Genomic DNA, 16502 nt, shown 5'->3' with positions numbered 1-16502 from the left:
GTAGGAAGTAGAGGAGGGGAAATGAGAACAGGAGAATTCTGGGAAAAGGAAAGAATCAGTCTGCAGTTGTCATCCAGACACAGAGGAAGCAAGATATTACTGCTTCACTGAAAAAGGTACCAAGCCACATGGCTAACACAAACAAGTATTATGGGCTAATATAAGTTATAAGAGTTAATAAGGCTGAGCTACTAGGCCAATCCGTTGGTAATTAATGTAGGCCTTTGTGTGTTTATTTGGGACTAAATGGAGGTGGGAACTGGTGGGACAGAAACCTCTGTCAACACATATCAGACGCTACACCAATAGTGTTCTGAAGATGACTGCTTAAACATGACCAGAACTATGACAACAATGGACATGCTAAAGTGGACATGAGCAGAGGAAAACTCAGGAGGCCTCATCCCTACACATAGAAGTACAGCTAACTAAGGGATGCTGAGAGCAGTAGAAATAGTCTTCCCTAGAAAAGAGCACACCATGTGGTTATTCAGTACCAAATGGTCAGCCCTGCAAACATACATTCATTATATAAACTGAGCAGACTTGCTTTTATGTCTTTTGAAATATACGTATGTATTTTGTAGTATGTATGTAACAACAGTGAATGAAAGAAGAGGACATAAATTCATGAATTTGAAAGAGAGCAAGAAGGCATATAATGAAGTGTTTGTGGGAAGGGGAGGAAGGGAGAAATAAAGTAATGATATAATCTTAAAACTTAATTTTTAAAAAATGAAAAAAGAATCCATTTTAAAACTTAAAATCCTTTTCTTAAAGCAAAAGAGCAATAAAAAGACAAAGGCAAAAAAGATTTGACTGCTCAGCCAGCTCAGATGAGAAGATGCAATTTTTTTTTTCAGCATTTCAATATTTAATTCCATCTGGATTTTAAAAAGATTCTTTGTCAATTTGGGGCATTAAAAGGTGTTATGTCTAGCACATAGGTAAACAAGAAAACAGTAAAGCAGAAGGGGCACAGTTTAAATCGTGCATCTTCCTGGAGATGGGAGAAGTGACTTAGGAGGAGGAGGAATTGCAAGAAGTTGTGAAAGTGAGCCTGGCAGGAGACTGAAGAGAAGAAGCTAATTGGAGATTATCTGAAGATAAACTGTCTGAGGCTCCCTGGTTCCCCTGGGAAAAAACTGGCAGATGAGAAGTGTGTTCCATGGGCGCCATGACTAACACTGTCTTGGAAGAAGGCTTGAAGGCAGTCTTTACAAGAAAGGATGAAACAAGAACTCGGGAGGGGATGAAAAGACATCCATTAGATAAACACTAAGCAGAGCAGACAGGTCCGATTTGAGGGTGAAACTAATTAAACATGCATATACCTTGTTAGTGGCTCTAACCCAAAAGGCTGTCAGGTGTCTTCTGAGGATCTGGAGAGGGAAAAACCACCTCTGGAAAAACTCTCAAAGTAAGTTGTCAAACTCAAGCAGAATTTTCCCCCATGATCTGTGTTTGCTGTGAGTTTATTGGACTTACTACTTATCGAATAGCCAAGGGCTTCTTTACTAATGCTGAAATAAATTTCTACACTGGGGAAAAAAAAGCCATAGAAAAGTCTTATATGGTTATATTACAGTGCTGAAATGATATTAAACACTTTTTAGTCAGTTACATTAAATGTTAGTCTTCATAGAAATTAGAAAATAGAATGATTGTGTATTTGTGTGTGTTGTGTGTATGTATGTGTGTGAGAGAGAGGTATATGTATATGCGCACCTGTGTGTGTAGATGCACACACCTGTTTATACACGTAGAGACCAGAGGAGAATATTGGATATCTTTCTTTATTGCTGTCCTCCTGGTTTCCTTGAGAACAAGTGTCTCATGAACCTAACCTCACTGATTTTGATTGGGCGCTCTCCTCAACAACTTCCCAGAATCCACTTTTCTCTAATCCCTGCCTCCTCCCTCAGACCAGGACAGGCACACAAGGCCATGCTCTGCTTTCTCATGTGGATGTTAGAGATTCAAACTCATGGCCTCCTGCATACCTGCCAGGTTCTCTTATCCCCTGAGCCATCTACTAAGCCCTGATGATATGTTTTCTAAATGCTTATGTGGTCAACAATGTTGCACATGGGTGAACACACACTAAACACATGAAAAAGAGGTTAAGAGTTAAAAGTCTTCTGTTGGAAGGCCCTGCTGCTCTCTGAGCTTGGTGCAAAATGGAGGACTCCCTTACCCCACCAGAGCTTCCTGCTCTCTGCCTGACCTTATTTGGAAGCTGTCTCTAAGCTTGGACACTGGGCTTAAGTGTGATCTTTGACTTGCAAATGTTCTACCCCCACCCCCATATGATAATTAAGTATTAAGCTCCCATCTGTATGATGGAACTGTGCTGTCAAGTGCACGTGAAGCATACTATGAGCACCTATTAGGTGATAGATATCCCAGCTGCTGTTCCTGTTCTATATATTCCACTCACTTTGGAATGAAGTTGAGCTGTCCCATTGAAGCCTGCTCCCAGAAGGATATGTACCTCATTCTCACAGCTGACCAAGCCCTGCTTGCCGCCTATGTTCTTGTCCTCATAGCCTGGTGGTCAAGAGACCACAGGCAAAGGGAGACCCATAGTCCTCTTTTTTAGCCAGTGTGTGGTGAGGCTATGGTGCTAAGGACATCAGGAGATAGGGCCACCACTTGTTCCATGCATTAAGTCATTTTCCAAGGACCTCACCAGCCACTAATTTCCATGGAGACACCCATATGTGTGTATCCTGTGAGTTGGCTTGTCTTTCTTCTTAAGATAGCTTTGATATTTTGTGCTTCACGGAAGCACAGAGATCTTTTGTCTAGTAGAGAATCTCTGGTTCAGAAACATGTCAGCATGTTCTGTACATTGACCTTGATCGGGGGGGCGGGGAGGCTAAAGGTTCTATCTGTGGCAACCACAACTCAAGAAGTTAGGTGATCTCAAGCCCAGGCACTTGGAGGCTATGCCACGTGCTGTGTCACAGGTGTGCTTGTGGCAAGCTCAAAGAGCAGAGTGGTTTCTGAAGGACCAGGCTTTCACCCCTCAGATGAAATAAGTGTGGCTCTCACTGGGGCAGTGTTAGCTAAAGAAACCAACTGTTAGTGTTAAAAGCTGCAGGTATGTTGGAAAGTCACTGCAGCTTACAGGCTGCCACAGCACCAGCAAGATGCCAGTGAGTGCCAGCTCTTTCTATTGAAAAAGCCAGGCACATTAGCCTGCCTTCTGACTTGTTAAACAAGGAAGGAGGCTGCCTGTGTAGTGCCCAGAGGTCTGGGGATTGAGTTCTGACATGAATTTATAAAAAATGTGTAGGTGATTAGGGCATGAAATGAAATCTCAGTTGAATTCTGGAATGTTTATCTTAGTTACTAGATAATCCTTTTCGACACCGGAAGTATAGAGCTGTTGTTGGGTGAAATACCTAGAAGCACCAATATTATTGATGAAGTTTCAGAATGCAAATACCAACTCCAAAAAAAAAATAATAAATTCATTCAATTACTACTAATTAAGGGAAAGTAGAAAGTTTTGAAATGAAAATGAAATAAATATCCAACAATAGCAACGTCTCAAACAACTCAAAACTGATTCCCTGCATCCACAAATCTCTCTGGAAAAAAATTTTAAAAGTGTGTGTTTTCAGTTAGCTTTAAGGGGCATGAACACCAGGGACCTAGGGGGGGCAGGGCGGGGTGGGGGCATGAGGCTCTGCTTCTTTCAGCGGTTCATAAAAGTAGAGCCAGAAAGAGCCCAAGAAGCTCTGTTAATTGTGAATGGCAATGGTGGTTGATGGGATGCATGCAGTGTTCTACAGCAATTGAGATTTCATTCAAGTTTGTTTTTTTTTTTTTTTCCTTTTCTACTGCCTTCAGTCTGCTTTCTTGGAGGAAGTCCTGTGCCTTCAAAGACACAGGCAATGAAATTCACATCTTGAAAACAGGGTATAAAAATCCAGCATCTTCCTTGTGGGTGTTAATGTGACTACTTAAGGAAGAATTTTGTTGTTCTTATTTCTTTGTCAAAGGGTTAAGCAATTAGACATAAAATGAAAGAAAAAACAAAGTCCCCCAGTAATTGCCTTCTGCCAGCACATGTGGCCTGCTGCCATAGAAACACCTCTCTCGTTTCAGAATCGATGACAAAGCAGAGTTTCAGTAAAGCAGGTTCTTTGGCACATGCCTAGGATTTAGCGTTTGCTTCCCATAAGACAATGCCGTCTAGCGTTGTCAACCGTGTCAACATTATGAGAATGTCTCAGAACATCTGGGAAGTACTGATTGAAACAGGCGCTGGCACCACGAAAAAAATGCGTTTGGCTTTCTGCTGCCTCCACCCCCTTCCAGAATGGAATCACATTTGCAATCTTATCTCAAGCAAGGGTGGCGTTCAAATCTCCTGTAGATTTGAACATTCTTGCTGGATAAAGATGAATTATCTCTGTCCTGCGTCAGCAGAGATGGGCAGCTGGCCCCATTGTGTCGCAGAAGGGTCCTTTTTCTAGAGTGGAGAAGAAAAGAAATATCTGAAATGTTTGCGGCATCTAGCAGAAGAAAATAAATCTTGGTGCAGAAACATAGCTGGAGTAAGGCCTTGTAAAAACCAATGTAGGTAAATAAAAAGAAACCACACAGGAGGAACCGCCATCAGCACACAGAGCCCTCTAATCTCCTTTTTATGGGAACAAATTAGGACGCAGGGCAACCACTTAACTAAGAAGCACTTATTATTTCTTTTTATCATGCTTCTTTCCAGCCTTGCCCATTTGCCCAGCACAGCAGGCACAGACCTGATGGTTCTGTGTTTGATGTTTTATGGGGTCATTTAGTAAGATTTCTGCCCACCCCATTTGCATCAATAAGAAATAGTACAGAAAAAAAAATGAGCTCAGTGGAGAATTCAAAGTCCTTGAGCTTGATTGACAAGCACTTTACCCAGTTAGACATCTTCCCAGTCCCTTCCTTGGATCCTAAATTGTGTTTCTGAGCTGTTTTCCCAATGTTATGGCTAGCCATGGAATCTGGATCTTATACTCCACAGAGGGTATTTCTCTAGGATGTAGAAGTGTCTCAAGGAGCCAGTTTCCACAGCAATGGCTATGTTGAACTAGGTACAGGGCTTTAACAACTCCTACTATGGTGGACATGACAGCTGGAATCATGGGGTAGAAGCAGCTGGTAGTGTTGGAAGACACTGTGTCAGTGATGAAGCGATTTTACATCAAGTAAACAGCTAGAGAGACAGTGTGTGGGAGCGGAGACAAGCTGGAGAAGACAGAAAAAGTGGGTCCAATGCAGCACCAGGGGAAATTTATATAAGTCAGATAGCTTGGTGCCTGGCCATAGATTCAATTACCAGCCCCACAATAAATAAGTAAGAAGCAAAAGGTAGCCTAAGTGTTTACTAAGTACTTATTGATTTCTGGTTGGCTACACGTTTGCTATGTTTAAATCTTACTGGTATCAATGAAAATACAAAGAGTGTTTTAAAATTAAATTCAGACTGAATCCATAACCATCGAGGGTCAGAGTAACGTCAGAGTAAAAGTGAGCAAGCCCAAGGTGATTTGAGGCAAGCCAGGGCTAACAGTGAGACCTTACTCCCTCCCACAAGGAAATCCTAAAACATATCATTTAGGTAGGTCAAAAACTCATCATCCAGGAGAAGGATGTTTTCATGTTAGTGGTTAAGAAAGAGAAGAAAGACTAATAACTGGCAAGGAAATCCCAGGTTATGCTGTGCTGGTGATATTCACAGAACATTTATTTAAGATTTTTGTGAATTAGAGGAAGGAGCAACTAATTTCAAACAGCTTGTTCAGATGAAGTAGAGGATAGTTTGATTATAAAAATTTAAATATATTAATTCACTCAGCTGTAGAAGAAAAGCTGTTGATGCTAAAAATGGGTCAAAAATTTATTTTGTGAGCTTATGAACAACGCTTTTTCCTTTGCTTTATGTCAAACGCTGTTCCCAAGTTGAACTGGTATAGAAAAAAATTCATTTTCAAAGATCTGCCCCAGCCGCTGCAGGACCCCTCCCCCCCACCCCGCCATCCTGGGAAGGGATTCAGGTAGGCAGTCTTCCCTGCACACTTGCCCTGAGAGGACTCTGCCACTCAGGCCTGCCCTGTTCTGGGGTTGCAGTTTGTTACAGGGTTCTTAGTACTCTGTTGAAAGAAAGTTTAGCTCAGGAAGGGTTTAGTTGGAGTATATCAGAATGAGCCTTAAAAACTGACCAAGTTCTAGTTCCCACCTAAAACAATAATGTCATTGGGAACGGGGTCCATGTCCCACGGAGTGTCATGGGCAGCTAGACTGCCAACCCCTGCAGGCTCCTTCAGAAGCCCATTAAGTCTTAAAAAAAAAGGCAGGGGTACTGATGTTTTACTTTCTCTGCTTCAAGAAAATTATCCCCCGGTCTCTGTAAGAAGAGGCTCAAATGTTTGAAAGTTCTGTGAGGTGAGCATCGATTTTACTGGCATCACTATGACAGGATGTATCTATTAGGAAATTTGGTCGAGTGACAAGAATTGTATTACAAGGAAAACAAAACCAAACAAAACAAAAAAGGCGTCTTCAAGAGCTATTTTCTATGCATGTAACTTCCTGTCTGTGTTTGAATGAGGTTCATTAATTAGGAGTTTCATGTCTGTGCAGATGGAGTGTGAGTGTGTGGATTTGCGAGCTTCCCACACCAAGACTACAGGGCTCAGAGTTCTTTGGGGTCTATCGTGTTGGATTTTTGTTTGTTTGGTTTATGATTTTGTAATTATTTTAAAACAAACCGAAGACAGTGGATAGGAATACCTCAAAGGTAAAGAACATGCCTGGCTTGACATAAAGGGAAATCAATTGTTCAAATACAGCCTTTCAAAAACTGTAATAAAACGCAAGATACAATTTTTGCTTAAAGTTTAGTAGAGAGAAGTAGAAATTGTGACATGAATAGCATTGGAATATAGGTTTCTTTTAAGATTTATATATATTATTTTTTTTCTGGTGACGTAAGGGAAACATGGCCTGGTGTTCACGAGTCCTCTAGGGTTTAGTTTTATTTTGCCTGAGAAATTTTGTTAAAGTTGAATTTCTCCCTCTCAAAGTGGGCATCTATCACAGGTCTTCACACTGCTAAAACAAATTGCATGAGTGAGGACGCATTGTGTTTCCTTTCTTCCCAAAACAACCGTAGGGCTCCTTGATACCTGATCTGGGCACTGGGATGAGGATGGTCACGCCCATCCACAGACCTGGTAACTTAGGGTCAAGAAGAAGCCTAGGTTTAGCGGCTGTCATGGGCTTAGGTAGGAGAGAACTCCACAATGCATTAGGCATAGGCAGCCAGGTGGCCTTATCTCATTTTCTGTAAGGAATATGAAATAGTTCATTTTAGTTTCAGTTCCATTCATCATTTTGGGAATGCAGGAAGCTCTGCCTCGTTTTGACTGAGTCAGTAGTGGTGGTGGACAGCCAGGAAACCATGCCTTTTGCAGTTGGCATTTCTCTTAATTCTCCGCACGCATCAGCCCTAACTTGCCTGGTCTCCAGCTTCAAAGAGAAGGCCTCATTTTGTGTGTGGTCTGTGACTCCATGACAGCATCTTCCTTCTCAGTGTGTTTGATGCCTTCTCTCATTGCCAGCAGCACTCTGATCAGATCACACCTCTTGTTCCTCAACTCCGAAGGGCTACATCATGAAATTTGGGACCAGGAATTGAGGAGGACCAGGCCAGTGACAGCCGCGCACCCATTTCAGAATTCAGGAAGAGCACTTCTCTCTAAGGGGGAGGGGGGTGGTGGCTTCTTTTCTTTTCCTTCTAAGCCCTTTCAGGGAGTATGTGGACGGAAGCCCTATGCTCCAGTGCCCCTTTCCGGCGGGGTGAAACTCTGAAGCTGCCGTCTGTGCCAACACCAATTATGAGGGTTTCTTATTAATAACAGAGTAAAGACATGTAAGCTGATATCGAACATTAATTTTCTCTAATAAGAAGGCCTGGCTGTTTTATTGTGAATGCGACGCTATTTTCTATTTGCAGATGAAGACACTGGCACCGAGCCTCACCTGTCAGGAAGCTGAGATGGTGCCCCTGGCAGGAAGCTTCCAGTTTTCTGGGACAGTGTTTCCCACATTCTTGCTTAAAAGCCTGAGCCAGCTCAACGACTTGGCAAACAGACTAACAGCTCTTGGGTTTAAGTGGCGTTCTGTGAGAATCCGAGATGAGCCAGTGTGACCATAGCAGCTTCACTTGTATAATCTCTATGTATTTAGTTGTTCCTACATATACCAATATTTAAGCTAAGGTGTTTTTAATTGATTTAAATTCACTAAGGAGAGAGCCAAGATTTTAAGACATGCCACTCACATTTGTATGCATGATCTACGTATTGCCTCACCACATCTAACACACAAGGGACTTCTACAGCTTAGAATAATGAATTATTAGAAATGATTAAAAGCAAGCCTCCAAGGTGCTTTGCTTCATAGCATTTTTAAAAGGATAATTGATATCCTTGAAAACATTTAAAAATAACCTGTTTGAAAACAGCCCTTGTCAATTTTACGTCGTACCATCAATCTATCAGCTCAAATTTGGAATCCTTTGTAGTAGGACTGTGGGTTTCAGCTTTCCATTAAAACCATCTGGGAGCCCACCCAAGATGGGTGGCATCAGAACTTCTCCACGTTTCCAACAGTTTTATTGGAGTATAATCAATACACAACAAACATTACCTGTTGAAAGGGACAGTTTGACAGTTTCCAACCCGTGGAGCCACTCATGCACTGGGACCACAGTCACAGTGATCAGCCTGCTTTAACCCCTGCTCAGGAGCCTGCTCACTCCAGCCCACGGAGAAGGTCCACCAAGGAGTCTCCAATGCTGAGCTGCTAAGATCTACCACTTAGAGTCGTTTGTGCCAGTCATGTGGGCAGATGACTTCTTCGCAGATCTGGAGCAAATGGTAAGGGCAGGGCTGTACCAGAAGCTGATCTGGTTCTGCTGTGTTTGTACCAGGTTTGAGATCCTCTCAGTCCAATGGGCCACCAATCAAGATGAAGCAAACGGACTTTATGGTTGAATAATCCTTCCCATTAGCAATTGTATAACAACTTTGCTGACTGTTTTTCAGCCAGGACTGCTTAAATAGTTTGTCCTTAGAAAATGCATTTAAAAACAGCCAATTAGAATCACACTAGTGTTCATCATTAGGACATTGATTGAGTACTTCTTGAGACGGTAGACTAGTAAGCAGATGTTGAAACTGATTTATAGGCTTGATGAGCTGACTCATGTAGGAGTTGACTAAGTGTCTCTCTGTGGGTTAAAGGTGGTTAAGTCAGTGTGTGTTAAAGGATATCACTTTTGCTTTTGATTATTCAGACAGAGTTTTTCTGTGTAGCCCAGGCTAACCATGAACTCAGTATCCTCTTACTTTTAAATCTGAAGTGCAGGGATTATTAGCATGTATGCTTATGTTTGCTAATGAATTAGTGTACTGCTACAACCTGTCAGGAGAGTACTCTTCAGCAGTGACAGAGAAAAAGATATCTAAAGAACATTCCAAATCCAGTTTTAAAAAAAAAGTGCAAGTATACATAAATGTGTATTCACACAAGCAAAATAAAAAACTTGGAAAGCACACTGAAATATTAGCAATATTAGTTGCACTGGAAGAAGAAATGTTTTATTTTAAAATTTCCTGTACTTTTCGTATTTCATGACATAATGATGTCTTTTGAACCAGAGGTAAAAGTTTTTTGAACTCAGCTGCAGAAGTCCCCTCCCCATGTAAAAATAAAACCCTTTCTAAACCCATGCAGTCAAAACACAGAAGGGTATGCAAATCATGAGTGTTCCAGTTCAGAACTCCTGTGCCCAGTATGCATTGCTTCTTGGGCATTTGCATAAATGACTGGAGCTAAGCAAAACAAACAAATCCTGCTCAAGTTGGAGCTAGTTCACTTGCTTTTTTTTTTTTTTAGAGTCATCAAAGCAAATTTGTTTTGTTTATTCTAATAGACTCAAGTTCAAGGTTGCAAGGCATTTTCTAATCCCGTTGAAGTGCGCTGGCATTTCTTTTTGCATTGACTGATTCCAGCTGTTCCTCAGAAAGAAGACTGGGCAGTATGCAAATCAGCCATTGTCTATGTGTGGGCTCACCATAGAAGGCTTCGCTCACAAAAGTGTTCTCTCTAATGTGAGAGAAGATGTACAAAGAGCCCACACAGCTCCTAGCATGTTGAGGTGGCTCGTGTGCTTATGATGCGTACAGCAGGATAGGAGGGAGTCCTTCATTCTCTCTGTGCTCCTTTTCCTAGCCTAAGCCCTGTTTGCCAACTTGCATCTTCAGTTCTCTCTGCCTTTCCTCATTGCCTCTGTCTCCTCAGCCTGCAAATGTGCTCACTTCTCCTTTGGCCTAAATCACTTTTCAACTCTTCTGCTCCCCGGAGTTTCCATTCTGTTCCAGCTCTTTTTTCCACTGCCAACATCTCCATAAAGTTGTCAGTGTTTGCTGCCCGATTCTGGCTTGGCGGTCCCCCTACCCCCTACACACACACACACACACACACACACTGACACACACACACACTGTATGTGTCTCTCACGGTGTTTCTGGCAGTCATTCTCTTGTCCCCCACCCTTTCCAGTTTTAGGCTGGGACCTTCCTGTCATTGATACATTCTTTCCTCTACCTTTGAGTTCCTAGGAACCCATGTAGCCTTATGAGGACTGATTCATGAGAGCCAAGACATCCCTTAGTTCAAGAATATGGAAAGGTTTAAACCCTACCTGGTGGTGAAGGCTTGTAGGGAGGGTGAAACAGGGAGATTAAAAGTTCAAGACCCATCTGGGCTAGAAAGTGAGTTTCAAGGCCAACTTTGGCAACTTCCTAAAACCCTGTTTCTACAGCAACAAAAACAGCAACCAAAAGTAAAGACAGCGCTGGAGCTAAAACTCAGGGATAGACTGATTGCCTGACTTGCACTTGTGAAGCCCTCATTATGCATACAGAGAAGGAGAGGGAAGAGAAGGGGAGGGGAGAAGGGAGAGGAGGGGAGGGAGGGAGAGTGAAAGTGAGAGAGGTTCTTTACTGGGACACATTTCTACCTGGTATCCTGTGTTTGGGGTACATAACTCAGATCGACAGTTAATAGCTGGTGCTGGGACGATAGCTCAGTTGGTAAGTGCTTTCTTTGCATGCACGAGGACGTGAATTTGGCCCCGAGAAACCACATTTAAAAGCCAGGCTTCTTGTCATCTATGACCCCAAGCAAGACCCACAAAACAATACCACCAGTTGATGTGTGAACTAGGATGGGGGCATTTTACAGGATCCACTCATAGATGAAGAGCTACAGAGAGTGGATGGCTATTGAGAGACAGAGAACTGGGCTTCTGTGGTCCTCTTTCAGGTGACCTAACCCGAGGTGGTCAGTCCTAAACTAAGTGACTCCAGATTACATACACAAGCACACAGATATGTGTGTGAATGTGTATTGTAAAATACACATTTATATGTGAAGCAATTTTGAAAAGAGTGGACATGGGAGGTGTTGGGTAAGGAGAACGGAAGATGGAAATATTGTGAATATGGTATTCATGTATGAAACTCTCAAAAAACCACAAGTCTTAAATATCGAAGGGGAGAAGGCCCGGCATGATGCTGTGTGCGTGTAATCCCAGTACCAGGGAGGCAGAGGCAGAAGGACCCTTCAGCTTGCTGTCCAATCAGCTAGCCTAGCCAACTTGTCAAGTTCCTGCCCAGTGACAGACCTTGCCTCAAAAACAAGGTGAACAGAACCCAAAGAGCAGCGGCTGAGCTCGTCCAGTTTCCATGTACACACATGTGGTCCTGCATCCACCTGAACGCTCATACCTGCACACATAAAAATAAAGTTGACGGCTTTTTCAAACTTAACCTCGAGCTTTCCCTCTCGCTTTGTGGCTTTCGCTCCTTACATGGTCTTTGTCTGTGCATTTGCTTGTTAAATTGCTTTAGCAGAAATTTATAATCCCACGACTTAACATATCTACATGTAGTACCCTCGTAATGATCCAGCTATAGGGTTATGGTGAGAGCTAAATGGTATTGTTCTGTTAGCTTTTGGTCATGGAGGTTCTTCACTGAGCACTCCGGCCACTTCTCACAGACTCCCTCCTTTCTTTGTAAACTTGCAGACATGCTCAGACAAGGAATACTGCACTGAAGGGTGAGTGTACATACAGCCAGTTAGTATGTGCAAGGCAAACTTCTGCCCTGCCAGTCCACTGCACTTCATGGCCTCTCAGGCAACTCCTCCCAAATCATAAACCACGAGCCTATCACTATGCATGCCAGGGGCCTACCTGTACCTACACTTTCCCCTTTACCCAAGAAATAGAATCTGTCCAATGATTTTTAAATAACCCAAAGTATACATAGCCAGCTTTAAAGCAGCAGATGGTACTCATGCTGAAAGCATTTTGTGCTGCCAAGTCACGTCCCTCACCCACACGCCCTGCACCACAGCCGAGAGGGGAAGGGAAGAACGCCGTTTCCTTCTTTTCTTGGAATTACCATCATTTCTCATCTCCAATGCCAATGTCTTCTCGCAGGATTTACAAGAGAAGAAAAGTCTCACTGTTCTGGAAATGCCAGAGAACGTTCCACAACATGCTTAGGCTTCTTCCTAGCAACAGATCCAACAGCTTCCTTCACATTCTGCTGGGTGGCAGAGCGCTTGCGGGTCTCTCACTTTCTGTCCCTTAACTAACCATGCATCCTTGGCTCATGAGTTCAAGTTCTGTGCCTTCGTATTCTCATCGGGCAGATGTGGTGATGAAGGCTTCTCTGTCATTAGGTTGTTAGGAGGATCAAGTATGTACAAATGAATCCAGTAGTACCCAGACTGGAATAAGCATCCACAAGCTGTGGATTTGTTTTATTTACCCAATCAGTGGAAGAACCTTTGGGTCAGGGAAGGGATGTGGACTAAGACTAAGCACAAAACTCTTGGGTCCTGACTTTGTCACGTTCTGTCTGTATCACTGAGAAGCTATTTAAGCATTAAAAAAAAATATTAGTTATCAGCCAGGCAGTGATGGTGCCTCTTATCCCAGCGCTTGGGAGGCAGAGGCAGGTAGATCTCTGTGAGTTTGAGGCCATCCTGGTCTACAAAGGGATTTCCAGGACAGCCAGAGTAATTACACAGAGAAACCCTGTCTTGAATAGATAAACAAATAAAATAATAAGTAAATAAAAATATTAGTTAACAATTTGTATGTACATGTGCTGCTGTGAGTTTATATATGCCATAAGCATGCAGGAACACATGGAAGCTCAGAAGAGGTAATTTGATACTCTGTCACTAGACCCATAAGAGGTTGTGAACTACCATGTAGGTTCTAGAAACTCAATCAATGCAGGTCCTCCAGAAGAACAGTAAGCACCCTTAACCCCTGGGGCATCTCTCTAGTCCTGAAAAAGGTGTTATTGTTGTTGTTGTTTTTCTTAGTTTTATTCCTTTTATTAAAAATAGATTATTTTCTCATATGATATATCCTGATTACAATTTCCTCTGGCTCTACTCCTCCCTGCCCCCACCACACCTTCCTTGTCCCTGGACCCATTCATTTCTTTTTTGTCTCTCATTAAAAAGGAACAGGATTCTAAGAAGTAACAACCTAACTTGACAAAGTAAGATGTAATAATATAAAGCAAAAATCATCACATCAAGATTGGAAAAGGCATTCCAACACAAGGAAAAAGGGCCCCAAGAGCAAACACAAGAATCAGAGACCCACTTGTTCACACACTCAGGAGTCCCATAAAAATACTAAACTCAAAACAATAATATGTACACAGAGGACCTGGCGCAGACCTGTGTCAGCCCTGGATTTGCTGCTTCAGTCCCCATGAGTTCACCCCCTTGCTCAGTAAGGTTAGAGGGCCTTGTTCTCCTAGTGTCCTTCACCACCATCCCTGACTCTCACACTTTTTCTGACTTCTCTTCTGTGCAATTCCCTGAGCACTGAGGGGATGGATTTAATGGAAACATCCCATTTAGGCCTGTGTTTTCCAGGGACTCGCTCTCCACATAATGTCTGGCTGTGTGTCTCTGAATCTCTTCCTATCTGCTTATCTGCTGCAGGAGGAAGATTCTCTTGATGATGACAGAAAAAGGCATATATTTATATGTGTCAAATCAGACATTGGTTGGCTACTTCCACAAGCTCTGTACCACCTTAGCTCTAGCATATCTTACAGGGAGTACTTGTAGGTCAAAGGTTTTAGGGCTGGACTGATGTTTACATTTCTCCTTTGGGAGCCTGTGGAGTATCTTCCCACACCAAAGACACTAGAATGTAGGGGTGAAGGCGCTATGTAGACACCAGCTCTGCACTCCGTGTTCAATGACTTGTGTGGGTGTTGTGCTCAGCAATGTCAGCTGCTGTCAGTTTGTGGAGAGCAACACGTTGTATTAGCAACAGCCTGGATTGTTTGGGGGTTTCCATGAAACCCCCTTGGCCAAACCTCAGTTGAATGCAGCCCCATCCACTAGGAAGTTTGTTGACAAGAGATGGCCAGTTGGAACTCCGTAGTCACCATTTTTAGGAGACCCCATTAGGATTGCCTTCATAAATTTTAGGAAGTTTTTGCTTCACAAGATTTCCATATCATCGTTCAAATGCTCCTTCCCACATTCTTTCCCTCAACTTCATATTCCCTCTCCCCCATGGATCTTCCTGTTGCTATCCCCTCCCACCCCCAATCGACCTATCAAATCTATTTTATTTTACCCTTCCAAGGACATCCATGTGTCTTCTCCTAGTTCTTTCCTATATACTCAAACTGTCTGGGTCTGTGGATTGTAGGCTGTTTATTATTTATGTAATGGCTAATATCCAAATTCAAGTGAATACATACCATATTTATATTTCTGGTTGTGGGGTACCTCACTGAGAATGATTTTTCCTAGTTCTATCCAAAAAAGTAACACTGCATGATGTTACTTTTTTAAGAGCTGAGTAATAATACTTCATTGTGTAATTATAAGTGATCTGTTCAGGAAGTTTTCTCCTTTACCAATGAGTTCAAGACTATTTCTTACTTTCTTTTCACAAGGTTCAGTGTATCTGTTTTTTTTTTTTTAATGAAGGTCTTTGATTCATTTGGACTTGAGTTTTGTGTAGAGTGATAAATATGGACCTCTTTGTGTTCTTCTGCATACAGGCATTCAGTTTTACTAGCACCATTTGTTTTTGACTTCTGTATCAAAAATCAGGAATTCATAAGTGTGTGCGTTTTTCTGGATCTTTGATTGAATCCATTGATTAACATGTCTGTTTTTATGTTATTACCATGTGATTTTTATTACTATAGCGCTGTAGTACAAATTGAAATCAGAAATGATGATACCTTAAGCAGTTGTTTTATTGTTTGGTTTTATTTTAGCTATTCTGGGTTTTATGTTTTTCCATATGAAGTTGATAATTGTCTTTTCAAGTTTTGAGAAAAATCGTGTTGGAATTTTGATGGAGATTTCATTGAATCTGTAGATATATGCGATCTGGAGATATTAGCTATCTTCCTTCTATCCCTAATCTCTCCAGTACTTTTATCATGAAGGGGTGTTACATTTTGTCAAAGGCCTTTTCTGCATCCGAGGTGATCATGTGTTTTTTTTCTTTTGTTGATTTATATGGAGTATTACATTTCTTGATTTCATTTATTAAGCCATTCTTGCATATCTAGTGAAGGCTACTTGACTATGGTGGTTGATCTTTCTGATGTGTTCTTGGATTTTGTTTGAAAGTAGTTTATTAAATATTTTTCCGTCTATGTTTATAAGGGAAATTGGTCTGTAATTTTCTTTCTTTGTTGAGTCTTTATGTGGTTTGGGTAAAAGGGTAACTATGGCCTTATAAAATGAATTTGGCAAAGTTATTTCTGTTTCTATTTTGTGGAATAATTTGAGGTGTGTTGGCACTCTTTTTTGAAAGTCTTTTTTGAAAGCTAAAACTGTCTGGCTCTGGGCTTTGTTTATTTGGGAGACTGTTAATGACTGCTTCTATTTCACTAGAGGTTAGAGGGTTTAAATTGCTTGTCTTATTTTGATTTAACTTTGATAAGTGGTACCTATCAAAAAATATCCATTACTTTTAGATTTTCCACTATGGTGGAATACAGATTTTTAAAGCATGTCCTTATGAGTCTCTAGATTACCGCAGTGTCTGTTGTGTCTCCCTTTTGATTTCTGATATTTTTATCTGGATATTCTCTGTGTCTTTCAGATACTTTGGATTAGGGTTTGTCTACCTTGATTTTTCTCAAAGAACGAACCCTTAATTTCATTGATTTTTTTTGTATTGTTCTCTTTTTCTGATTCCAGCCCTTAGTGTACTTATTTCTTTATGTCTACTCCTCTTGAGTGTGATTACTTCTTTTTGTTCTTGAGCTTTCAGATGTGCTATTGAGTTGCTATTATGTGGTTTCTCCATTTTTTTAAATGTGGCACTTAGTGCTATGAACTTGCCT

At 41.7% G+C, this 16502-nt stretch overlaps 1 protein-coding gene across 21 annotated transcripts in view; it reads left to right on the top strand.

Annotated features, from left to right (window-relative positions):
• Nrcam (neuronal cell adhesion molecule) overlaps positions 1-16502 on the top strand; it is a 254523-nt gene that overhangs the window by 35998 nt on the left and 202023 nt on the right. The gene's annotated exons all lie outside the window — the stretch shown is intronic.

The sequence above is a fragment of the Microtus ochrogaster genome, chromosome 1 (genome assembly GCF_000317375.1).
Source record: "Microtus ochrogaster isolate Prairie Vole_2 chromosome 1, MicOch1.0, whole genome shotgun sequence".
NCBI lineage: Eukaryota > Metazoa > Chordata > Mammalia > Rodentia > Cricetidae > Microtus > Microtus ochrogaster.
The sequence above is the reverse complement of the archived record's forward strand: the minus strand, read 5'-3'. Positions and strand labels throughout refer to the sequence as shown.